Below are 27,814 nucleotides of genomic sequence, written 5' to 3'. Positions count from 1 at the left end.
GTCCTTTCCTGGCTTTAGTATCAAGGTGATACTGGCCTTGTAGAATGAGTTTGGTAGGATTCCTTCCTTCTTGGTGTTATGACATAATTTCTGCAGTATGGGTATCAATTCTTCTTTGTAGGTCTGATAAAATTTGGTTATGAAATCATCTGGTCCAGTACTCTTTTTTGTTGGAAGCTTTCTTTTTACTGCTTTAATTTCCTTGCTTGTAATTGGTCTGTCCAAGAGTTCTATTTCTTTCCTATTGAGCCATAGGAGCTTGTGTGTTTCCAGGAAATTTTCCATTTCCTCAACATTTTTGAGTATATGTGCATAGAGATTTTTATAGTATTCACAGACCATATTTTCTGTTTCTGCAGTGTCAGTTATAATAGCTTCTTTTTCATTTCTGATTGAGCTTATTTGGATCCTTTCTTTTCTATTTCTGATTAACTTAGCAAGAAGTCTATCAATTTTGTTTAACTTTTTGAAGACCAACTTTTTGTTTCATTAATCTTCTATAATTTTTTTTTTGTTTTCAACCTCATTTAGTTCTGCTTTGACCTTAGTTATTTCTTTTCTTCTGCTGGATTTGGATTGGTTTGCTCTTCTTTTTCTAGTTCCTTGAGATGATTCATTAGATTGTCGATTTATGATCTTTCTGTCTTTTTGACGTGGCTATTTAAGGCTATGAATTTCACCTTAGGATTGCTTTTGATTAATCCCACAGATTTTGATAACTTGTATCCCCTTTGTCATTTAGTTTGAGGAATCTTTTGATTTCCACCTTAATTTCCTTCTTGCCCAATAATCATTCAACGGTAGGTTGTTTAATTTCCATGACTACGTAGAATGGACTGTTTCTGTTGGAGTTGATTTCTATTGTATTCCACTATGGTCTGAGAAGTTACATGGCATAATTTGTACTCTTTTGAATTTGTTGAGACATGTTTTGTGACCTAAGATATCACCAATCTTACAGAATCTCATATCAGGTAACATAGACTTCAAATCAACAATAATAAAGACAGACAGAGATGGTCATTATATAATGGTAAAGGGGGAAATTCCTAATGAAGAAATAACAATCCTAAATATTTATGCACCTAACACAGGTGCACCCAGATTCATAAAGCAAACCAAACCCTACTAGATCTAAGCAAAGTGAGAAACAGCAATATTGTAATTGCCAGGGACTTCGACACCTCACTGACAGAACTGGCCAGATCCTCCAAGCAGAAAATAAATAAAGAAACACTGGACTTAAATGGGACTCTACAGCTAATGAACCTAACAGATATTTACAGAACATTTTACCCAAAAACTACTAGGTAGCAATTAAATTGTCATTTAATTGTCCCATGACACAATGATTTGTCACAAATGCCTTGTTGCAGATTAAAACTTGTGCTTTTGTCTTTGCACAGGTGGGAGAGCTTCTAGGAATCCAAGCTGGTCATCTTTGGGTGGTTACTAATCATATAGACATCATTGAATCTTGGCCCTCTTGGAAACCTTAATGTCAGTTACTCAAGAGTAACCAGCCATTTGTGTCAAAATTAGGGAAGCTGCCAGGATGTTGTGCCACCATCCCCACATAGAATAGTGCCAGGCATATAGTGTGTATTTACTAAATATTGCTGCAAAGATGAATGAATGACAATCTATCTGTTTATAGGTTTTCAGAAGTATTTGGGAAAACATAGACTTTGTAGCAGTTAGTGAAGCCTTAACACTTTTCCCATTAGAACTTCCTCCCAACTTCAAATCCCATAGAGTGGGCAAACAATAGACATTCTTCCACCATGTGAACTTACCTTACTGTTTACAATTGACTGGGCCAAGGATGAAGACCTGACCCAAGCTGGATCAATTAGATTCTCTCCTTCAACAATTTGAACTGAAGGTACAAAGACTGGAAATTGCAATTTGAACTATTCAATGGCAGAGCTGGAAAGACCTGTGTTCTACCTGAAGTCTGGTACTTCAACATTTCTTTGGATTCTGTGAAGTATCTTTTCAATAAATCCCTTTTTTATACCTTTATTTTTGTTTGCTTGGGCTACTTTGAAGATTTTATTACTTTCTACCAAAGATGCCTTAAGTAAGACCATCAATATGCTTTTGGAAAATGCTAGAGACCAAGGAAAGGAATGTGGGACGTCTGTGGGTGAATCACCTGATTTCCTCATTTTTCTCACTTCAAGCATAAAATCTATCAAACTGAAATCTTTTAATCCATTGAAACCACTCACAACAGCAACATATAAACTTATAATTCTCAGTAGAAATAGTTTAAAATAAAAGAAAGTAATGAGTGCATCAGAAGAATTTTGAAGAGATTCAATAGCACTGAATGATTTTGTTGAGCATTCAATATAATTTTTCTATCTATAAGCCTCAGTTTATAAATTAACTCATTTGTTCAGAGATACACATAACATTAAATGAACATATACATAGATTTAAGAAAATGTAAGTTGTATCTTTAATATTATATCTTTTGTTGATTTTTCACAATCATAGAATCCCAAGGACCATAAAAAGGGAAGGATTACACAATATTATTTTTAAAAATTTTATTGAACAGCATTATTTCTCAATTTCTATAACATATTTTTAAAAAGATACCTGAGTCTACTTTCACGTTTTTCTTGAATATTTTTATTACACTTTTAAATATGCTTAAAAGACACTTTAAAGTATAACCTATGAAGTCCACCTACTTTAGAGAGTATGTAATTGAATTAATAATATATTGTTAATTTTGGACTTCTATGCTAACAATTATAACTCCAAAGAGGTTACAGAGGATAATTAAAAACCGTATGTATGTATTGGTGCTTCGAGTTATTACTGTATTTGGTATTTAGTCCTTGGAATTATAATTACTAATGTAACAGAGCACATCTCTCCCAGCCCACTGTGCTCCTGCGGGCCACGTGGCTCTGCCTCTTACTGCTTTGCCCTCAGTCTTGGCAGCGCTCCATCTGGATATTGCTTGGTCTAATGCCACAATTCTTTTTCTGACCCCACTTTAGCTGAACATAGAGAAGTGATTCAAATCCGCTGCTGTCACACCTTAGCATAAGCTAAGGTGGCAGCATATACATCCAGGGATGTAAATTGGCAAAGAGCCCAAACTTTAGAGTCTGACATCTTGTCGTTGTTAGGTAATCTTCTGGGCACAATGGTGGTGCTCACTCAGCAGCTTAAAGGCTGAGTAGGCAGAGTCCTGTGGGGAAGCTGATTTCCTGCCATGAAGAGGTGAGGGTCGCTCTTCCAATTAGGTAATGCAAGACATGATAAAAATACACTGTTCCCTACACCATCTAGGTCTGAGATCACATTCTCTAAGTAGTCTTCCTGGTGTCTCATTCCCCAAACACCAATCCCTGAAGTCAACTCCTGATGCAGTCCTTCAGCCTGAACTTTTAGCTCACGTGGTCCCCCTGCCATATACATTTTATCAATGGAAAAACTTTGTGGATGCTGCATGTTTGTAGCTTAAAAAACAGAGTAAAATGGAGAGAGAGAGAGAGAGAGAGAGAGAGATGGGGGCCTGTGATGGGTAATAGCCTAAGCTTATTAAATTTAGTCTAAAGCTGCTTCCTTACATATTTTAAATTTGGCCTAAAAGTTTCTCTGTGTATAGTGAGCTGTAACTTAACTGAATGTGTAAACAGGCTGTAACCTACCCTTGTACCAGTCACTGAGTTTCAACCAATCACAGGCAACTAACTGTTCAAATCAGTTTTGAATAAGGCAAACACCATCTTATAACCAATCCAGTTGTCTGTGTAACCTTATTTCCATTTTTCACACATCACTTTCTTTTTTTGTCCATAAATCTTCTTTGACCATACAGCAGTGCTGGGGTCTCTCTGAACCTATTCTGGTTTGGGAGCTGCCCGATTCCTGAATTGTTCTTTGTTCAGTTAAACTCTTTTAAATTTAATTTGTCTAAGATTTTTCTCTTAACAAGCTGGTAAGAAGACAATAGATTAGAGGAGAGAGAGAAACATAAAGCAATTTTTACCACCAAATGGTAGAAGTTGGATTATCAGTCTATAATAATCTTTTATCTTCCTGAGGAGAATCACTAGGTACCACTGTAAGCTCTTATAGAAGAGCTTCCCAGCCATCTCTCTACCATGTTCTTTGAGATTTTTCTTTCACAATCATCACCACCCCTCACCTAGGCATAAGAATAATAATTTGATAATATTATTAGTTATTATATATTAAATTATATTATATAACAATATTTTTGTTGTGTATATTATTTTTTTGCAAACCTAAATTTAGTCTGTCTCTTAGACACTATTCCAACCAATATACATATGTTGTCTCATTTACCTCTCTCATCAAAAATAATAAGTATAATGTTTTCTACATTTCAGATGGAGAAACTGAGCCACAATTAGATTGAGTAACTTGCTTAACTTCACAGAGTGAGTGGCAGAGCCAGGATTTGAACTTATGGAGTCTGACTGAAGCTCTTACTCACTGAAATATGCCTGTATGTGAGTTTGACTCGACTCCCTTTTATCCAAGCAATTTCTTAACTCCCTCAATGGCTTCATCCAACTGGCAGGGCAAAGTACTCCTAAAGCTTTTTTGCTCTCCAACAATGCTAATAGCCAACATTCCCCTTTAGGTTGGACTATCCTAGGGAAATAAATCATCATTTTTCAAGTGTCTTTACAACTGTTTGAACTTCTTGAGGACTTGGGAATAAGAAATAGGATGAACTGAAAGAATGTGACAACAGAAGCTTGCTTCTGGATTCACTCCTTGATTCATTCAGCAAATATTTGAATGAGCACTTGCTTTGTGTCCTAGGGACAGAGCATTACCAATGAACCAGCTGCTTCTTTGTTTGGGCTTGTCTGCCCCTAAACTCAGACAATTTCCTGGAGATTGTCTATTAAAAGTGATTTCTGAGGTAAGTCTGACATATATGGCCACATAAGAACATGAACACAAGAAATGCTTTACAAGGCACAGGATTAAGGGCATTTAAAATAGTTCATAAGACCTAGGGGAAAAATCCAATTAATATAGGCAACCAGTCAAAATAAGGGCACATAGCTTCAACATCTCATGATGCTAGCCAGCCCAAGAGAACTCTGTTTGTGTAAGACATGGAATTTAATCCATTTCTCTATAGGAGATTAGGCATTTCTGGCCATGCCTGTGTACTGAATGGACTGATCATGTGGTAATCTAATTGCAGGGAGTGTGAGGCAACTCCTCAAAGGCAACTATGGAATAAAAGAGTCAGCAGGATTAGCTTGACCCTCAATAAAGCCTTGGAACCAGCAATACATCCTTAGAGGGAAGGGCTGATTTTGTGCGCCTCAGCAGCTCTCTTCAAATCTACACTGGGTGGGGGCCCCTGAACGTATGTTTGTGTTCTAGAGAAGAACAAATCATAAATAAAAACTAGAACATCCATTTCTCTAAGCTCTGTGAACCACGGGATATAAAAAATAGTGTTTAGGATTTCTCTGACATATTATACCTCGACTTTACCTTCCAGCCACTTCACCACTTCACTATTGCCTGACTTTGGTTCCATGGGGACATCTCTGAGCCAGTGGTGCATGCCCATGGGAGCAGCTGCAGAGACTGTGGCCCCTGCAAGAGCAGCATGGAGCAGAAGTAGTGCCCGGAGAGCACCAGGAGAGAGGATGCAGCTATCAGGTATGTTTCCTTTGACCGCCGGATCCCCAGCTGCTTTCCTGCCCCTTCTCCCTCCCCCTAATAAAATGCATATACACAAAGGAAGGGGGATATGACTTCAAAACAACCATTTGGAGGTTGTGTGTAAGAGAAGGTAGTGAAATACACATTTTATAATGGTTTGTAGTTGATCTAACCTGGACATTTCATACACAAAAGAAAAGCGTGGACCAGGTGAGTGATGCTGATGAGTATATTTTAGGCAGTTTTCTGAACTTGGATTGTAGAGTTAAAAGTAGCACTTTGTCAGCTTTTATCACTTCGGACCCCGTGACATATGAATAGAGTGAATGTGGACTCCCAGAAATAGGGTGATGGGGGAGAGAAAGGCAGGAAAGGGAATATCTATAGACATCAAGGAAAAATTGGCAACAGTCTAGAAGAGATCTGGAAAAGATTCCCAATAGAAGGAAGGGAAGGGAGAGGAGAGACCACCTTACCCCTGTGAGAATGGCCATTATTAAAAAGTCAAAAACAATAGATGCTGGCATGGATGCAGAGAAAAAGGTATATTTATACACTGTTGGTGGAACTGCAAATTAGTACAACCTCTTTGGAAAACAGTATGGAGATTCCTCAAAAAGCTAAATGCAGACCTACCATTTGATTCAGCAAACCCACTACTGGGTATCTACCCAAAGGAAAAGAAATCATTTTATCAAAAAGACATCTGCACTTAAATATTTATTGCAGCACAATTCATAATTGCAATCATATGGAATCAACCTATGTGCCCATCAGTACAGGAGTGGATAAAGAAAATGTGGTGTATATATATATATATATATATATACATTATGGAGTATTTATTACTAAGCCATAAAAAAGAATGAAAGAATGTCATTTGCAGCAACTTGGATGGAAATGGAGATCATTATCCTAAGTGAAGTATCTCAGGAATGGCAAAACAAAACCACATGTTCTCACTAATAAGTGGGAGCTAAATGATGGGTGCACATGGTCATTGGAAACTAAGAAAGGGGGAGGGTGGGAAGGGGGTAAGGGGTAAAAACCACCTAGTGGGTACAATGAACACTGTCCTGGTGACAGGCACACTGAAAACCCTGATTTCAGCATTATATAGTGTATCCATGTAAGAAAACTTTTGTACTTCCTTAATATTTTGAAATAAAAACATTCAATGGTAAAAAATTCTGTTTAAAACAATATTAACATTAATTTTCTCTTCTTGTAAGTGAAAACAAAGCAATAAAGATGAACAAACAAACAAACGCTCTCTTTCTACATTGAGGTTTTGCATTTGTACAAAAGGTATTGGAAAAATGATGGGATTAAAATTCAGTATTCATAAAGTTTGGTGTTTTAAAAAATGCTTGTTCTTTTTGGAAAGGTATCTCCTTAGGTAATTGTTAAAACTGCCTAAGTGGAAACAGGAAACTCTGTCACTGTAATTGCAAAAGACTTTCTCCTTTTATGACTTTCAAATATCAGTGTTTGTGAGTATCACATGCATATGTCTAGTCAGGTAGTGTAATCTTTGCTAGTGGGCTGCAACTATAAATTCACCAATGAAAATGTACACACTCCAGCATAAAACTAATATCAATGGATCCTTTGGGACCACATTTGCTTGCACTATGTTTAACTAAACCAAAGTAGTAAAATCAATTAACATATAACATATAACTTAAGAAGGTGAGGTTGGAACACGAGCAGGCCTGTTGGAAATCAAAAAAATTGGAGACCAGCACTTTACATTCATCACTGAGTGCAAGGACCCCAAGGCCTGCACCATTCTCCTCCCGGGGGCCAGCAAAGAGAATTTCTCGGAAGTAGAACGCAACCTCCAGGATGCCATGCAAGTGTGTGGCAACGTTCTCCTGGACCCCCAGCTGGTGGCAGGTGGTGGGGCCTCTGAGATGGCTGTGGCCCATGCCTTGACAGAAAAATCAAAGGCCATAACTGGTGTGGAACAATGGCCATACAGGGCTGTTGCACAGGCCCTAGAAGTCATTTCCCCTACCGGGATCCAGAGCTGTGGGGCCAGCACCATCCGTCTGCTTACCTCCCTTCGGGCCAAGCATACCCAAGAGAACTGTGAGACCTGGGGTGTGAATGGTGAGACGGGTACTTTGGTGGACATGAAAGAACTAGGCATATGGGAGCCGCTGGCTGTGAAGCTGCAGACATATAAGACAGCAATGGAGATGGCAGTTCTGCTGCTGCGGATTGATGACATTGTCTCAGGCCACAAAGAGAAGGGCGATGCCCAGAGCCGGCAAGGCAGGGCTCCTGATGCTGGCCAGGAATGAGTGCTGGGCGAGGTGACTTCAACGCACAAAACCAGCCAAGTCTCCCCCTTTCCTGAGCCAGAGTGCCAGGAACACTGTGGACGTCTTTGTTTGGAAGGGATCAGGTTGGGGGGCAACCCCAGTCCCTTTCTGTCCCAGCTCAGTTTGCAAAAAGCACGGACATGTAATTCTTCTCTATTGTAAGGTTTCCAGTTTGCTTCTGATGATTAGATCTAAGTCATTTAAGAGAAAAAAATTAATAAAGTAATTAATTAATAAATGAATCAATAATTAATTTTCCTATTTTCAGCCAGTGTTCTCTATTTGATGAAATGTTTTCTGTTTCTCACTTTCTCTCACTAGATTTCTACACATTTTTCCTGTTTCAGAGAGAATTAATTTTTTTTCCTAGCATATTTCCCTTCTTTGAAGAAGGAACATTGTCAGAGACTGTCTTTATTGACTCTACTGCACTGGAGAGCAAATAGAAGTAAGTATACAAAGATATTTATATAGTAATGTTTTGGCAATGAGTATTATGTGAAAGGTTTTTTGTTGTTGTTGTCATTTTTTTTTTTTTTTTTAGAGACGGGGTCTTGCTGTATTGCCCAGGCTGATCTCTAACTCCTGGCCTCAAGCAATCTTCCCACCTCAGGCTCCCAAAGTGCTGGGATTATAGGCATGAACCACCACTGTAGGTGAAAGGTTTTTTTATAGCTTTTAAGATGTTGCCCTGCAGCTACTGCCTCTCCACGGGCTTAACGGCTCCAGGGGCTGCTATTAGTGAAAGTTATGAATAGACAACTTTGAAAGGTTTCTTTTCAACCAAAATAAAAGGTAGCAAAATGAGTAGTATAATAAAACTGGGACATTTTCTCTTTTTATTTCAGGGATGTTTTTGAACTGATTATCTTAATTGATATTATAAAACTATGGTTATAGATTATATTGTTGTAATAATATTTTTTGAAGAGTTGATCTTCAATATTTGATAATATAACATAATAATAATATGTGAAGAGCTAATCTCTATAGAATAATTCATTATTTCAAAATGGAGAACTAGAGGAGCTGCCACGGCATATTGTAACTCCTGTGTTTATCTGCATTAATCATCTCCTGGTACTCTGTGTTTGAAGTCACGTGAAGTACTCTGACATAGAATAAAAATGTACCGGTAATAACAAAAGTGTTCTTGGAATTGTAACTAAGATGTACTGCAATGCACTTGTGCTTTTGTCCTCTTTACAACTCAAGGTTTATCAACCCTATAGAAGCTCCTATGGACATTCTAATATTGTTATATTATAATGTCATATACATGTCTCAAATGGCTTTTATGTTATTCAGGTATACCTCTAAATAATTGATGTTCGGTTAAAGGTTTGTCAGAAATCTTTCAATATCCTAGATTCTTTTGTTACTGGTTTAGTTCAAACTGCTTCATTGTCTCCAAAAGCAAACAGCGAGGCCAGGGCCTGCTTTGCCTAATAGGCTCTGTTGCTCTTTGTGCAACTCATACTTTTGTATCTGGTGCTTCTGAAGAACAGTCTCTTGGTGCTTCCTTGGCCCAGCAGATCATTAATCCATTTCTTAAAACAAGTGAGAGTAAATGGCCACAGGCTAGGGATAGAGTGAAGAGATGCCACCTGAGATAGCTTAATGCTGATGCATATAGCTGGGGTGGGGGAAAAGAGGAAGAGTCTTTGAATCAGGATAATGAAGAATAGGACTTATTATAGGTTTTCTTTAAATTGGGGAAGGAAATTATCAAGAGTGTAATTGTCTCAGTCAGAAAAAAAAAACCCGACAACAAAAAACTCAACAGCAAAAATTCTATTGACAACATTGGAATAATATGTAAATAGCTCCAATATTAGTGACTCTAGTGTCCAGACCCTAAGGCCTAAAATTGTGATCCCTTGGAAGAAAGTTGAGGTGTCTTTCTTTAGACACACAAAATATATTATTCCGATAGTGCTAGGCAGGAAAGATCATCCTAACCAATATACATAGAGTCAATTCCAGACTGTACCAAATGAAGATGAACCGAAAGGAAGAAGGAACAGGAAGAAAAGAAAAGTATAACACCCCACCGTTCTCACTCATATTAGTCTCTCATGGCCTAAAATGAGATTACTACTATATTATAAATGTTCTTTCATGGTAAGCATCAATAATATCTAAATCTCTGTCAGTAAGGTAATTTGAGGAAACGGTTTGGAACAACAATGAATATAATAAAATATCAAATTCAGTAGCAGGAAACATACACTTTTAAAAGTTCTTATATTGAAACAGGATTTTTCTTTTTTAATCAGGGAAATGTAATGCTGATAAATTGAAAGCATTAGTTTAAGTGAATGATTCAAAGAAATGCTCGGCTACTATGGCAACAGGAGAATTAGTTGCTGCGTCCTAAAAGTACTTATAACCTGCAGGAACCCTCTGAACTCAGAATGATGCCATTTGTACTATTTTCACTAAATCCCACCCTAGAACCTTAGGAAAATAGGTGGCACTAAATCTCAAGTGACAAAAAATGCAAGATGATCCTGCATGTTAAGGAGGATCCCAAGACCATCTCCAGGTTTGGAGTTTCAGGAAAGAAAGTCACAGGACTCAGCATCTGGTTGTACTAAATTTTAGACTCCCAGAAGGAAAGCAGGTGTTCAGCATAAACCACATTATTTGTACAAACACTTCAAGCACAATGATCCACTCTGATCATTTTGGGAACGTTACATATCAGTGCAGGGAACTGTTTACCAGCCAAGTTCTCCCACACCAGCCAAGGGCCAACCTAGCCTGCAGCCTTTTCTAAGGCCAGTAGTGGCAGGTCTGCTGTGGAACTGTTTTCCGTATAGCTTAGAACCTATATTTATCAGAGAGCAAGGATGATTTTTTTTTTTTTTAAGAAAGATAGAGAGAGGTTGGTCTGCAGAGATTCTCAGTGGCAAGGTAGTGACAAAATGAGATTCATTCTTTCTGTCTATCATCTACCAGTGGATTGACAGATAAACCAGCATCATTATTACTGTTGGAATTACAGATAAATGGAATAAGTTGAGTCTACCAAGACAGCCTTAAACTCCGGAGGATACTAAAATGATGCAGGTAATGTAAGTTTATTATAAGTAGCTGCAGGACACTTATGAATTTCTAGTCCTTTCTCCTCTCCTCAGCCCCCATACAAAAATGTGTCTACCAGTTAACCTAAACAAAGTAAATCTTCCAATGTAGTTTTGGCCAACACCTATGATACCAATCACCTGTGGTAAGTAAAAACAGGGTGAAAAACACTATTCTATATTTATTAATTTCAGTAGGTAAATATATGATATGACTTGAGTCGCAGCACCCCTGGGTAGGTGCATACCTGTTAGCTCCCCAGCTGTTGTTTTGTCTCTGCTTTGAGAACATCTAGCTTTCTCCTAATACTGACCTTACAGAAAGATGAGCGGTGTCAACCTCAAGATAAACCTTTGGGAATTCACTGATATAAGCGGAGGAGGCAATAAAACATAAATGTAATGTCCACCATTGGCTGACAAGGCAGGCCCCTGACAGCTCCTCTCAGAGGAAAAGGCTTGAGGACTCAGTTATGTAGACAAATATGAGGAGAGTCTCAATTCATTGAGATTTAGGAGCATCAGAGAACCACTGTGGAAGCTCCCCTAAAATGTGGTCTCTGTATCTTTCATATAAAGAGGGCGTAGGCTGTTCTCAGGGCTGGAAGTCTGGCCATCTAGCTCTTGGGTGCTTGGCTGTAGGGTGACAGACATGTGCATCAGCAGTAAAGTCAGCAAAACAGAGTCACACAGCTTGAAAGACTTTTTAACACCAGGTAGGTAATACTATACCAGGAAGAGAGGCAGTGATACCTACGGCACCCAAAAAAGCAGCGAAATCTGGCAACAAAGCAGCACCGACTAAAGAGCAGCATCTATTGGGGACTCCCATGCAAGTGGCATAGGAGCGTTGACAGCAGGAATTGAGATGAACACTTACGTGTGCTCATAGGAAACACTCACGTGTGTGAGCACCTATGAAACTGGGGTCCTCCCAGAAATATTTATGAAGAGAAATATTTCTGAGGCTGTGGACCATGTAGGAATAAGAACCAGAAATATCTGGGTAGTTGGGTAACTGGGTAGCTGGAGAGACCAATCACCCAGTTTAACTTGAGAATTTCCTGGTTTTAGCACTAAAAGTCCCACATCCTGGGAGAAGCCTCATTTTCAAACAAATGGTCACCCTAGTTATAACTCTTACTGTGAACCAATTTGTGCTATATTCTGATTAGACCTGGGGAAATTGAATTCATATATCTTTGAATTATATTTACTTTTAAAAATGTCTTAGTTAAAAATTCTAGAAATGGAATTGCTGGGTCAAAGATTATATTTCATTTTATAATTTTTTTGCACATTTTCAAAGTGCCCTATAAAAAACACATAACTCTTACAAGATATTAAGGCATTTTTCAAAGCTATAGAAAGTTAACTAGCTTGTATTGGCACAGGTATAGATATAACAATGAAATTATATTTGTTCAAATTCAGAAATAGATCCAAATATGTCGGGGTTTAAAACTGCAGACCTCAACTTCTGAGCTGTGGACTGATACCAGTCCGCGGCCTGCTAGGAACCTGCTGTAGAGCCTTCCCCCTCCTACATCCGTGGAAAAATTGTCTGCCGTGAAACTTAGGAATCAGGAGGTGCTGCCCAGTAGGAGGTGAGCGGTGGGCAAGCCAGCGAAGGCTTCATGTGTATTTATAGCCGCTCCCCATTGCTGGCATCACTGCTTAAGCTCTGCCTCCCACATCCCCCCAACAGTGGAAGAATTGTCTTCCATGAAACCGGTCCCTGGTGCCAAAAAGGTTGGGGACCGCTGATTTAAGATATGAAAGATACGATATTTCACACTGGTTAAAAAAGATAGTTTATATACATGTTAGTGGGAATCTGTATGGTTTTTCTGGACAAGAAGTGGATCCCAATTTCCCTCCTTATAACAGAATAAATTCCAGATATACCAAGATTTCCATATTAAAAATAAAGCCATTGAAGTATTGAAGAACACACAAACTATGATTTTTTGGTATTATTTTTGAGTGGGAAATGACTATCTAAGTAAATAAAAATCTCAATAGTCCAAGGCGAATGACTGTTACTCTTGAATATACCTGCATACACATATGTAAATGTAAATATTTTTTGAAATATATGTATATTCAGGGAAGCATACCATAAGTAAATCACAAGAAAAATTAACAGTGAGAAAATATTTTTGACACAGATGACGGGAAATGAATTTTCTTTAAAGAACAAATAGTTCACAGAAAACAAAATACAAATAACCAATAAATATAAAATGTTTGGCATCACTAATGCTTAAGATGCAAATTAAAACAGCCCAGTAGTATTTAAACCCATAATATTGGCAAAAATGAAAAGATTTGATAATATCCAGTCTAATATGGGTGTGGGAAAAAGACATTTTTTTACATCGTTCCTGTAAATTGAAACAACATTTTGGGATGGCAATTTCACAATATTTATGACATTTTAAATCAACATATCCCCTTTATGCAGCAAATCCATTTCTAGGAGTTTATCCAATAAATATATTTGTGCAAATACACAAAGATACATGTAGAAGAATGTTCACTATTCCATTATTTATAAGAGCAAAGAACTGGAAATAGCCTAGATATTCATCAGTAGAGTTCTGGTTAAATAAATGATGTGACAACTACCTAATATTATAACAGTGCAGCTGTTAACAGAATGAGGCAGATTTGCATTAGCAGAAATAGGTAGTTGCTGTAAGTGAGAAAAGAAAGAGAAGAACTTATTTAGTATGAGTCCATTTGTTTAAAAAATGTATATATAAAAAGAAATATTCTGGAAGAATATCCCTGAAACTTAAGAATCCTCACCTCTGGCAAATAGGAATGAACTCTAGAGGTTGGGCCTGAAAACTTTTACTTTTTATTTTATCTTCTTCTGTATGATTTTGCCACAAGCATGGATTTTTTAAAATACAATATTGCCGAATAGTTTTTTAAAGAATGTACCAATCTGTTCTTCCACCTGTTTGCCTATTTTCAAGATGTCTTTACAACAGTGGCTTCATTCAGATTTGTCAAAGTTGAATTTCAGGGAGAGGAGGAAGACCATCAGCCTGTTGCTGGGTGAGACGTTCCTTCTGTTTGCCCTAGCTTCTGTGAATTTCCTCTAAATTGGTGCAAATACAAAGGCACTGTATTTGTATTTGCAAATACAGTGTTAGTTCTGGAACAAACCTCTTAAACTCATAGAAAACAAAAAGACTCCTCCTATCCTCACCATCTCTATCTTTTTACTATTCAGTAATCAATTCTTTAAGAAGTGGCCCTAGATGGGTGGGTGGTGCTGTTTTGTGGTCAGGGAAAGAGCTCACTGAGGCTGCCTCCCTTTGTTAGAGTTTACTGAAGGGATACATGCGGCAAACAAGGGAGACGAGAACTCACGGGAACCCACGGGAACCCAGGCACTGCTGAAAGGCTGAGGCTCGGGGAAATGGAACATAGGGAGCAGAATTACCCACACAGTATTAGAGTTCCATTAATTGGTGTCTCAGTAACTGATCACATCATTCTTGGGCAATTATGGGGACTCATCTCTTGCTCTTACCTCGCCCCATCAGCTCATTTTTTTCACTTACAGCTGCTGCTGCTTCACATCCTCGCCTCCCCCATGAGTACCGCAGCCTGGCGCTGCCAGGCCTCCTGCAGGTCTTCCCGGCCTCTGCTCCTACAAATTCTATGTTTCCTGGCTTAAATTCCAGAGAATTTAACATAGCTGGCTGGCCTAGCTACGCACCTGTGCTTGTAGCATTTCCTGTGAGAACACTTTGGATGGTTGCCCTTGAGATAGGGATACACCTTGCATGGAGAAGGGATCAGGGAATACAGAACTTGCCCTAGTTTGGGAACAATGTCTTAAAGACATTTTAAATTAAAATGAGAGAACTATTCTGGATTATTTGTCTATGTGGCTTGAACAGGTCTCTGGAAGGAACTATGAAATTTACATAACAACAAGAAAATGGCACTTCCACTGTTAGGGTTAGATAGACTTCTCTTTCAGCCCTATAATCAGGTAAAAGCAATGAAATCTAATTGTATTTGATAAGTTAGCCAAAAACATTAGAGATTGTAAAAAAGATTATAAAAATATTATTTAATTTATCCTTTTGATTTTTCTGCTTTATATATATTTTATAAGGTACACAATATACAATATGCTAGTATATTAATAGGTTATAATTATTAAGTAGATGTATGTAATAGGAATGTGTTTAATAATTAACTAATAGTGCTTATAATCAAACAAAGTATAAGCTACCTACTAGACTGTAAGCTTTGTGAGGTCACACTTATTGCTTAACATCTAGCACTTAAGAGAATACAGAATCTCTTGTGAGTCAGACAAGATACTATTTTATTTATCGTGCACCACAATTCCAAAGATCCATGTTTTTTGGAATGGAATAGACTGGTATAATAGTTAATTACTTCAGCAAAAGTAGTAGGTATGGAGATACTGTGGCAGAATTAGTGTGCCCATCTGTACAACGCATACTGCCATGCCCAAATTGTATGCAAGGGCAGAAATCATAGCACGTGCCTGAGAGTGAGAACTGAGAGCAGAAATGGAACAAAAGGGCGCACGTACAAGAAAAATGCAAGCATCACAGTACAGTGATGCAATGCTGAAGAACTGGTGGATGCTTGTCCTGGTGTGGCCAAGTTGATGACAGGAATGTATAATTAGGCATTTGGCTATGATGGAATTACGGGAGGTAACACATAGGCAGGATGAGAGGTCAGAATAAACATTGATAAAATGAGGTACAAGAAACTATTTCAAGGAGGATCCATGAAGCTGAAATCCTAGAGAAAAAAATGAGTCAGGAAACAGAGTGGGCAGCTAATAGAGACAGGAGCAAACCCGGAGTCCAGGAATGAAGCTAAATAGGCAACAAGACCTGGGAAGTCAGACACTGTACGCACGAAGGCAGCTTTTGTTATTTTTGTTAAACTGCTGATCTTTAAGAGAGTTTTTCTTTTTTTTTTTTTTTTGAGACAGAGTCTCGCTCTCTTGTCCGGGCTAGAGTGAGTGCCTTGGCCTCAGCCTGGCTCACAGCAACCTCAAACTCCTGGGCTCAAGCGATACTCCTGCCTCAGCCTCCCAAGTAGCTGAGACTACAGGCATGTGCCACCATGCCTGGCTAATTTTTTTCTGTATATATTTTTAGTTGGCCAGATAATTTCTTTCTATTTTTAGTAGAGGCAAGGTCTTGCTCTTGCTCAGGCTGGTCTCGAACTCCTGACCTCGAGCGATCCACCAGCCTTGGCCTCCCAGAGTGCTAGGATTACAGGTGTGAGCCACCGCACCTGGCCGAAGAGAATTTTTCTTGAACCAATTAGAAAAAAATTATGTTTGATTTTTAAGAAACATGGTAAAGGCCCATTCTTCTTGCTAAAATCTTTTGAAATGCCATAGTCTCACTATAATAGAGTTAAGGTAAGTAAGATAGATGTAAACAAATATGTGTGCAATTATAGGTAGAGTTTTTTTCATTATTAAAAGTATAAAATCTTTAGACTATTTTCAGAGGTCTCCTATAAAATGTCCCCAAACTATTTTTCTAGGCTTATCATTTATTTTATGTTTCAAAATACCTTTGAGTCAAGCCACTCCCAACTATAAGTTTTTATTCATGGAAGACATGCATATGCAGGTCTCTATAGTGCAGTGCCCACATGTTTTGTTTCTGAAGTATAATAAAGAATTTGGCTGGCCTCTGTCCTCAGTTTCTGGAATGTAGCCTCTAAATCTCTGGAATTTCCTGAGTGATAAATGTGTTTCTGGTGTTCATGGCAAACCCTGATAGTTTATACTAATGAGGTGACTTGTGGTGAGCCCTAGATGATTTATAGTAATGAGATAACTCAGGATTAGATGGCTGGGACTTTGATATCAGCTCAACATCTGGGGAGCAAAAAGGAGTTGGAGATTAAGTTGAACCATGTGGCCAATGATTCAATCCATTGTGCCTGTGTAATGATACTACAATAAAAGCTCTGGACACAAGGCTCAGATGAGTCCCTTGGTTGGCAATACTCTGTGCATTGTCACACCTCAATGTGATAAGAGGGTGACTTGCCCTGACTCTACAGGGGGAGGAAATTAAATGGAAGCTTTGCACTTGGGGCTCTCCCAGATTTCATCCTATGCATCACTCCCTTTGGCTAACTCTATTTCTATCCTTTTGCTATACTACAACTATAATCATAAGTATAGCACATTCCAGAGTTCTGTGAGTTGTCCTAGTGAGTAATTAAACCTGAGGGGCTAATGGGAACTCCCAGAAATTATAGCCAGTTGATCAGAAGTGCAAGTGGCCTACAGACTCCTGAATTTACAGCTGGCATCTCAAGTGAGTGCAGTTTGTGCCCTCAGTCTATGAAATTTGGCTCAACTATGATTTGTTGCTATCAGAAGTCACTGTAGTCTCTCTTTTCACATAGCTCTTCCCTCACTTATTTACATAATGTGGTGGTCTCAAAGTGTGGTTCCTGGACCAGTAGCATCAACATTTCCTGAGATCTTGTTAGAAATACAAATTCTCTGATTCTATAATACCTTATATCTACTGAATCAGAAACTTGGGAGTGGGGCCTTCCAGATAATTCTGTGTTTTATCAAGTCCTCCAGGTAATTCTGATGCACATTAGTGTTTGGGAACCACTAAATTAAAGAAATTTTGCTCATCCTTCCATACCCAATCACATTTCCCTTTGTCTAATGAAGACTTACAAACCTGACACCCCTTCTATGAGCACCCAGATCTAAAAACTGTGTTCTAACACAATAGCTTCCAAATGTTTTGTTCTAGGACAGTCTAAAAATTCTGGAAAATCCCAAAGAGTTTTTGTTTACGTGGGATGTATTTACTATAGTATTAATTAAAACTGAAATAATTTAAAAATATTTACTGTAAAATCTATTAAAAGTGACAACAATAAACTGAATACATGTTGGTATAAATAATTTATTTTTTGTGAAAAGTTAGTATTTTCCAAACAAGTGAAAAGAATGGCATTGGTTTATAGTTTTGAAAATCTCTTTTTTATTGTGCTTAATATACATATGGATTCTATTTCCTGTTTCTGGATTTTAAGTGTTGAAATATGTTGTTTTGCTTAAAGTATATGAAGAAGAATTGGCCTCACACAGACATGTAGTTGTAAAAGGGAAGGATATGTTAATAGCATTTGTAGATTATTATGTATATTATTTTTAGTATTATCACAAAAGTTGACAAGGGTGGTTTTTGAAAGGTTAGCTGCAATATGAAATTCGAAATGATATCAATGAATTCTTTTGTATTCTGCTACATTAAAATCCACTGGTCTCTCTCGCACTTTGAATGTGTATTTTACCAATGCATTGTTTTGTAACATCATGCACTGGTCATTTAGAAAATATTCCTTCACTGAGTTATGTAGATCTCCCAAATGTTGACACATTTTATTAGACACTATCAAAATCACATTTGTTAATGTCAGTATTTATCTCAGAAAAATCCTTAAGTGTTGGGAAGCTCTTAAGTTAATGGTGGTAGAAACATATTCCCAAAATTCTAATTTTTGCTTGAAAGCTCAAATTTTATCATTGGCATCAACACTCAGTTTTCTTTGAAATGACAGACTCACTTCCTTCACATTCAAGAAACTGCCTGCCAAATACTCAAATCTGAAAAACCAGTTTCTCTGCCAGTCATACTTTCAAATAAAAATGGCTTTCCATGAAAAAAAAAGCAGCTTATTTAGCTTCTGACTCACACAATCACACATGTGCTTTTCTTTGAGACAACTATTACACTTTGGTATGAACCAGAAGTTGTTTATTCATACTTATTACTTAATCACACAGAACATTTAAATGATATGTACTCAAGGGTCAAGATTTAATAAAACTAATTTTTACCCCTTGATCAAGGACATTCTTAAGTGAAATTGGCTGGCTTGCTTGCTTTCTTTGTCCTGCAAGTGCCTGGCAGTAACAATATAATGATCAAAAGTACAGAACAGTTTGGTGCTACCCATGGTATTCACGCTAAAGCACCAGCAGTTTCACCAACCACGGCTGGCTTCTGTGCTATCTATGCAAATGTCAACATAACGAACAAAGGCAAATAACATTTTAGTGTAATTATGAAAAGCATTTTGAGCTCATGGAGCCTCTGAAAGTATCTTGGGGACACCCCAGGGTCTTTGGACCACACTTTGAGAACCACCGATCAAACAGAATTCCCTCTTGCTTAGTGGTACTTACATTAGAATGCAAGCTTCCTGGGCTCAGGGATATCACTTACCTGTCTAGTTTGTCATTTTAATTTCAAAGCCTAAAAATGTGCTAAGCACAAAATAGCACAAAATAAATATGTATGTAACATACAAATGAATTTAATGTTCACTATATTTGAAGTTTGTATTGCACTATTTTGCTGTTAGTGTTCCCCTAATAAATGTCATTTTGGCTGATAGGAAAAACAGAAAACAACCACCAAAAAAGCCAGACCATGTGACAGCTTGTCTCTTTGAAGCCTTCCCCCTGCACATGGAGATATCTTAAAAAATGCATAGTCACAAAAGATTGTCTCTAATTCCATAGAGTAAGTAGTTTTGTGCCTGAAAGCAGATCTTTCTGAGACATGCTCTAGTAACTTCACCGTCAGTGAGCCCTGTATCTAGGTTCAGCTTTTCCATGGCAACTTCTTTAACAAATGATGCAAAACACATTCTTTCCTTTATTCTTTCTTTAAAAAGGCTTATATGGAGAGTAATATAGCACATTTAATGTCCACTTGCATTTTCAAGTACTGTTTTTTCAAAAATATCTTCTTATTTCAATTATGAATCACTGTAATTAACATCACAGTATTTCTCATAGTGACTCTTTTTTTCCCTGTAATGAACTTGTCAAGTGGAGGGTGTAACACCCATCATCAAAAGCCACCATGCAAGAGGAAGGGCCTTCGCACCTTTGCATGTGCAGTTTTCTCTGCAGGAAATGTTTTCTCCCCCTTTCCTGACCGGTACCCACCATTGAAACCCTAACTCAAATTTTACCACCTTTCTATGGCTTTTCACTCTTCTCCATATGCAAGCTAAATTATGCTTCCATTTTCCTATAATTTAAACAGACCCTACTGAAGCACTCATCACAGTGAATTGTAGATCTTTATCAGCAGGGATCATGTCACTTCAACTTTGGATCCCTGGACCTGATAGAGTGCCTGGAACAGAGTAGATGTTTAGAAAATAGTCTTGGGTTATCGGTTTAAAAAAAGGTTATCATAGTAATGTTGTTTTATTTATGTTTTAATTTTTTTAATTTTTAAGAGACAGGGTCTCACTGCATCCCCCAGGCTGGAGGGCAGTGGCACAATCATAGCTCACTGCAGCCTGGAACTCCTGGGCTCAAGGGCTCCTCCTGCCTCAGCCTCCCTGAGTAGCTGGGACTCCAGGTGTGCACCAGCATACCCAGCTAATTTTTCTTATTTGTTATAAATGGGGGATCTTGCTTTGTTGCCCAAACTGGTCTAGAACTCCCGGGCTCAGGCAGTCCTCCCACCTCAGCCTCCCAAATTGCTAGAATTACAGATGTGAGCCACCACACCCAGATATCTTCTGATTATCAATAATACATCATGACACATGCCCAGAAAAATATTAATGCCTAAGAGAAGCAGTAGATTTCACAAATGCTATATAAATCCTGCCTGGAGTAAATGCAAAGAAATAATAAATCAGCAAGAAAAAAATAATGAAAAGCAATTTATAGTCATCAGTGTTTTTTGTTTTTTTTTTAAACTTCAAGAAAGGTATGCATTTATAAAGAGCCAGGGCAATTCTTTGCTCCTCAAGGCCTGATCCCTAGACCAGCTCTATCAGGATCACTGGGGGCTTGTTAAAAATGCAAAATATCAGGTCTCAGCCCCAAAAGCTGCATTTTAACAAAATCCCCAGGAGATTTCTATGCTCATAAATGATTGAAAAACACTAGTCTAGCTTTTTAAAAAATCACCTTCATTCATATCTCTTATATTAAACAAAAAAGCCTAAATAGCAGCTGCTACCTTATCTCTGATCTTTTAGTGCTTTATGATTCTAAATGTCTGTCAATGGATAACAAAGAGATTTCTGGAAATGAAAACAAATCTTTACCTCACCCCTACCCTCCCAAAAAGGAAGGAAGGACAGTGAGGATGAGAAGAAAAGGGTCCCAGGAAGAATGAAGAGAAATAAAAGCAGCAAAGAGTCTTGTAGAAGGTATGAGTGATTTGCTTTGGAACATCTATGGTCTGTTATATGGCCAGTGAAAAATAGAACCAAATTTATTATTATCATTTTTTTAACTGTATACCCTTGAAGAAAACAGCTTAATTTGGTAGAGTCCAAATTACTTAGATTCAGGTATTTGGAAATAATATTAATTAAAACTACTAAATCACTACTGGAGATAAAGTCATGTGAGTTTAGAAAAACTGTAAAGTCTCTGATCTTTTAAGGGTAGACGGATGTGTTAGGTAGACAGAAACTCCGGCTCCTCTTGGGACAAGGGTTCCCTGCTTTGGTGCTGTCTCCAGCAATTGCTCCACCTGGGTAGAAGGATTAGGGCAGGCACTCCATTTTGGTGCTGCCCTACCCTTAATTGTATACCAAAAGCTGCTACACCTGGGAAGGAGGGAATGCTTTATAAATCTGAGAATTCCCCAGCCCAGGCATGATAGGCGTTAGAAAGTGACCTAGAGTAACCTAAGGGTAATTATTATGCTATTAGCTTGAATCTGCATTGTGGTTCACTTCCGCCAGGTGGGCTTTTGGAGAGGGAGCTGTTATATGCAGATGGAATTTTGAGGATACCTGTTGATTATTTGATAGTATCCCCTACCTCCTGAGAGCCTGCTCCCCAGACTGGGCTAATAAAAGGAAACAATCTAAGAATTGAGAGAGAGTGTGTGAGTGTGTGTGTGTGTGAGAGAGAGAGAGAGAAAGTGAGAGTGAATGAGAAAGAGTGAGAGGGAGTGTGCGTGCGTGTGTGTGTGTGTGTGTGTGTGTGTGTTTTAGTAGGTCTGTCTCCATGAGTGGAGACAGACCCATTTTATTCCACAATAAAGAGCTGCTCTTGTGAAACTGCTTCCTGCCTGAGGTTATTCCACTGAATTGGCCCTGTTGGTGATTTTTCCAAGCAAGGAGTCAGGGGACCAGGATAATAGTCTGGACTTGACACTTTGGTATGTCTGGTCATTCTTTGGCCAAGAGCACACCAAGAACTGAGGGCAGACTGTCACCCTGACAGATGGACTATTGATTCACTATAATTATTTTATTTCACTTCACTTGTATATGATATGATTTAGCAACTCAAAAGAGTCCTTTAAAAAAGGCGTTTTTCTCTAAGCTTATTAAACTGTTTACTGGTGGTTCTGACTCACTATGCTTAGCAAAAATATGAACTTGGGTAAGAGTCAGCTACAAAGGATCTAAGAAGCCTCAGATGTTGCTTTTTTCAGTATATATTCATAGCTTGTTTCTTGATATTTAATCAAGAATGTATACAAATTGAATGTATACAAATATTCAAGCAGTCTTTTTTAATATATACTCATAGCTTGTTTCTTGATATTTAATCTTATCAAAGTTGAAGGAATCCAAATTGGTATTCAAATGGGTGACATGCCCCAACAAGAATTAACATAATTTAATCATTATACAATTATTTACTCAGTAAAATTTACTTAATGAAATCATTCTGCATAATCAGCAAAACCATATGAAGCATGTACTGCTGTCATGGACACTGTCTTAGTAAGTCTAGCTGCTATAACAGAATATAATAGAGTAGGTGGCTTAACCAACAGATATTTCTCGGTTCTTGGATATCAGGAAGTCCAAGATCAAGGTTTTGGCAGATCCAGTACCTAGTTTTTGTTAAAATTTAGGCAAGTTTTAATCTCACCTAATGTCCATCAACTTTTCTTGTAAACTAATCAGATGTCAATTATCTTTAAACGGTGGTTTGGAACCCAACAAAACACTCTTGAAAATTTTTAATCAAGGCAGAAAATGTGGTTTCCATGTGAGGACTTTCAGGAGCAAAATTATACAATGATGGAAACATCCATTTTCAAAATGTTCTTTCCACATCCTGTGTCTCTTCTGAAAAAAGTTATTTTCTTTTTATTGACTAACTTATAAGATCATAGTAGATTATTTCTCTTAATTAGGTTGGGAAAGAATTTGTACCAGGAGTAGGAAATGTGTCAGCTCTTTCATTTTCAGGTGGCTCACTTGTGGTTGCATTATTTGTAATATCTTCAATCAATCATAGTTCTTTTTAAGCCACTAGTCCATTTTCTGAAGGCTCAGGTCAGTGAAAGCTAGAAAAATAATTCATAAGCCTACCTAAATGAGTCTGTGTTATAATAATACTAGAATGAGAGCTTTGCTGTCAGCCCCTTCTCCAAGGTGAAGGCCCACTTTTTCCTCCCAGAGTAGGTGGCATGGTACTGCCCCAATTGTAGGCTCATTGTGATAGCCAGTGTATAAGTAAAGCTTAATGACTTTCTTAGTTTTCAGATAAAAATTTTAAAAAGAATTCTAGTATTTTCTTCTTCCACCTTCCATAGATGTCTTTAACATTTCCCTTTGAAGACTGTTTGTGGTCACCTTCACCAAAGCCTGACGTTGCTTGATAAAATTCCACATTCCTGGATCCATCCAGACCTACTGCATCTGAGCAGCTGGGGTGATGATCAGAGTTTTAAAACCAGCTTCACAGGAGATTGCTGCACACCACAAAATGACAACATGCCCTGAATCAGTGGTTCCCAAACAAAGTAGAGGAATCTGCTTGTATCTGAATCAACTTGGGATGCTTGTTAAAAATACCCAGGCACTGAGTTCCCTCCAAGACCAACTAAACCCAAAACCCTGGAAGTAGAACCTAAAATTTTGTATTTTAGAAGTAATTTCTCAAGCAGGGCCAAGTATAGAAACAACTGTAGTCTGTATCATTGAAATGAGCATTATAATAGGAACTGACATTTTTCTTATTCCTTTCAAATTCTATTGCTAGTAAACTTTTAGAATTCTTCGAAGTTTTGGTGTAGATCTGTGGCTCTCAAAATGTGGTTACTTGGCCAGCAGCAACAGTATCGCCTGGGAACTTTAGCAATACAAATTCTCAGACCCCACCAAACCTGCTAAATTAGAAACTTTGGGGGTGGATCCCAGCAATCTGTGCTTTAACAAACCCTGCGTGTATTAATAATTCTGATGTAAGCTTAAGTTTGAGACAACTGGTGTGGGTCAGATAATGAAAATTACTTTTCTACTTTTTTGTTTTTTGGTGGGAAAGAGATTTTATAATAAACAATTTCATATTTAAGAACGTAATTCTTTAATAGATGCAATATTGGCAACGAGTGAAAGGTCAAGTTTTCTCTCTGTGTTTAAGTTGTGTGCTACAGATGTTGGCAAACATAGCAACATTCTAAACATTGGCAGTGGGAGAGTCTGAGATTAGAATTAAGGAAATCTTTTAAGGTTAATTTCCCTCAAATACTTCCTCCCAAAGACCTTGTGCCAGTTCGTGATTTCCAGGCAGATGTTTTCCATTAGACTGCTACTGGGTCATGACAGAATCTCCATGGTTTGCAGTTGCCACGACAACCATATATATTTTTTTTTTTTTTTTAGTCTGCAGAGAATATTATACAGCTCAGAGATACAACGTTTTCTCTTAGTAATGGAAATGTTGAGGCATCAAAGGAATTGATTAGGTTGACAGCTGTACGTTTGATAAATCAGCAGTAAATCTGAAGGATTACATTTATTATACATGCTTTATCCAGTAGACAGTATCCTGTTTCCACTAAGTTTTCTAGACAAATAAAGATCCTGTGGTAAGCATACCAGTCTTTAAAACTATAAAAAGCCGGGGAAAATGTTTTATGATTATTATAAGCCATATTTTTCAAGTAGAAGGAAGAGATTCCAGGGAAAAATAACCACAAATTTTAGTGATTTGTATTTACTGTTTTACATTCATTTTAAGCCTATTTCCCCCTTGGTCACTTACTAGAAAAATGAAAGCAAGTATTAATTTGCAAGGCAATGATAATTTAATAACATTGTAGACTTGAAAACAGTATATGTAGCATCTAATTGTTCGTAATTCCATTTGGGAACTCGTTATCTAGGATATCATTAGGTTTTACATACACAAATATGCTATGGCAAAACATTTTCAGAATTCAGGTCCTTTGAAAAATGAACTAATTATCATTTTTAAATTATGCCAGGAGAAGATTATTTTGATTTTTTTTCTGTACCAGTATGTGTTCGAACATGATAATTTTTCTTTGAGGCATTATCCATGGCATACTGAAATCATGTTCTGGTTGGTTTATGAACTATGTGAGAACAAAAATCTTTCAAACAAAGGTTAAATTTATGGGACTTACTTTCAGTTACTAGGTCCCCAGAAGTCTGGGTCAAAGTACACTGCTTATCTAAGAAGCTGTGAAATCTCACTTCATTTCTTTTACTACAACAATGGGTAAGAATGGGCTCCATTTTCTACTTGTATTCACAATACTTTGATGTTTTTTGTCTTGGAATAATTTTGGTTGAGTGTAATCATGTACATCCTCCTGATAGGCAATTTTTACATTTTAGTCAATTCTTTATTTTTAAAATTGCATTATTTGTTATAAGTTGGTGACAATTTAAAAATGTTTTCTTTTTTTATTATGTTGAAAAAGAAAAAATTCTTTACATTCCTTCATTGAGAAATTTCTCTGAATTACAGACCTGAAATTATTGTATTTGGTACTTTTCTTTACCAGTTGTGTTCTTTTGCCTTATGTTAGTGGTGTGTGTACTTATATTCCCACTGCATAATATGTGGTTCCTGAAGTGTAATATTATTTCTTTGGTTTGTCTTTGTATGCTTTTGTGTGTACGTAATACACACATAGGTGTATGTTATTGCTTGTTATAATCAATTGAAATAAGCTACTTTATCTCCCAGTAAATTCAAACTGTAGTGCTGCAATGTATAAGTTCAATGATTAAACATAGCTTGCAGGTTTAAGATATACATAAAATATCCTTAGGATTTGAATTGAATGAACGTTAATCTAGTACTGCTTTATACATTTCTGAAGTTTTCAAATATTCTACAGTTAACATGCATGATTCTTATAATCTCCAAGGCATCAAATCTAAATTTTAAAAATGACAAAAATAAAATTCAGTAGCTATTTTTCTGCCTTGGAATCATTCTCCATTTGACATCACCTGGTAAATATGCAGTGGTGTTTGTGTGTTTTTCTCATCCTCCACCCCCTCTGAAATTATGATCAAATTTTGAAATGATTAAGTCTGCTCATTCAAGAGAACTTTTATATACACACCCTGTCAAAAGGGAAGCCTGGAATTCCTCTCTGTCCTCATCCTGTTCTATCCCTTTCCATACACCTCCCATCCTCTTCTGCTCTATGTGTTGGCCTTTTAGGAAAAAGAGAATCATGGTATTTCAGAACTGGAAGGGAGGTAATAGGTTATTAGATTACAGATTACAATCTCTAATGCTCCTGGGGCCAGGCAGCACTGCAGTGAAGTAAATGGGCTTGCCAGGGATTTAGAGAACACAATCCCTGGGATGAACACTGAAGACTCAGCTCCAGCTCATTATTGCCAAGGGAGAAGGTAGGCCAGCTCTGCCAATCTTTTTAGGAGAATCCAGAAATGGACTTTTATGTAAACGTTCCAATTTTTAAATGCTGACAAAAGTACTATCAGTCAAATAAAACGTGTCTCTAGGCCAAAATCAGCCCATGAGCTGCCAGTTTAGATCAAACTCTCATTTCACAGATGAGAAAACTAAAGTCCAAACTGATATAAAAGCCTGCCTGAGACCATCCTGGATATTAGACAAACACTCCAGTGCTCTTCAACCATAGATGTTGGTGACTTGGTGTAGCTATTTCCTTAACGAGTCAAGAGGCAAGTTTGAAAGCATGCTCTCTGCGAGAATGGGGTGTCTTGGCACTGTCTCCCATGTTTGATCATGGAGCGAAGAAGGCATTTGTGTTTGTGGGTCAGGAACAGGAAAGAAGGTTTTGTTTGAGTAGGTCATATAGTCTGACACCTGAGAAACAGGTAGGGTAATAATGTCTAATTTAAGTTTCTTGCATATTTTATAGAAATATAAACTTTTTATGCAGAAAAAATATAATTATCTTTGACTTTCAGGTAGGATTTTGCTAATGGAAAGTAATCTGTATATTCTATATTACTTCTACTAGATTACAATTTTGATGACTGTCTTAGATAATACTTGTAATTCAGAGAGAGAGAAGAATATTTTAGAAAATTGCATGGATAATCTCTTTCCTTGTGTTTATATTATTACATTGTATTTTATTTTTTGCCCTGAAAGTACCCTCTCTAACATCCGAGAAACTTTCAGTCAATCTTCAGTAGTATAAACTGGACCATACCTGTGAGAAGTAAAGTTTCTATAGGTATACTTCCTTTAATTGCACTTCACAGATACTGTGTTTTTTACAATTGAAGATTTGTGGCACCAAGTCAAGTAAGTGGCATTTATGTCAAGTAAGTCTACTGGCACCATTTTTTCCAACAGCATGTGCTCACTCCAGGTCTCTGTGTCACCGTTTGGTAGTTTTTGCAATATTT

The 27,814-nt window shown here is 37.5% G+C and overlaps 1 pseudogene; it reads left to right on the top strand.

Moving 5' to 3' along the window:
- The first annotated feature begins 5,561 nt into the window (after positions 1-5,561).
- LOC138387379 (T-complex protein 1 subunit gamma pseudogene) lies at positions 5,562-8,143 on the top strand (annotated as a pseudogene).
- The last annotated feature ends 19,671 nt before the right edge of the window (positions 8,144-27,814 follow it).

Source organism: Eulemur rufifrons, chromosome 1 (genome assembly GCF_041146395.1).
Source record: "Eulemur rufifrons isolate Redbay chromosome 1, OSU_ERuf_1, whole genome shotgun sequence".
In the NCBI taxonomy this organism is placed as follows: domain Eukaryota; kingdom Metazoa; phylum Chordata; class Mammalia; order Primates; family Lemuridae; genus Eulemur; species Eulemur rufifrons.
This window is presented reverse-complemented; position numbering and strand designations above follow the sequence as displayed.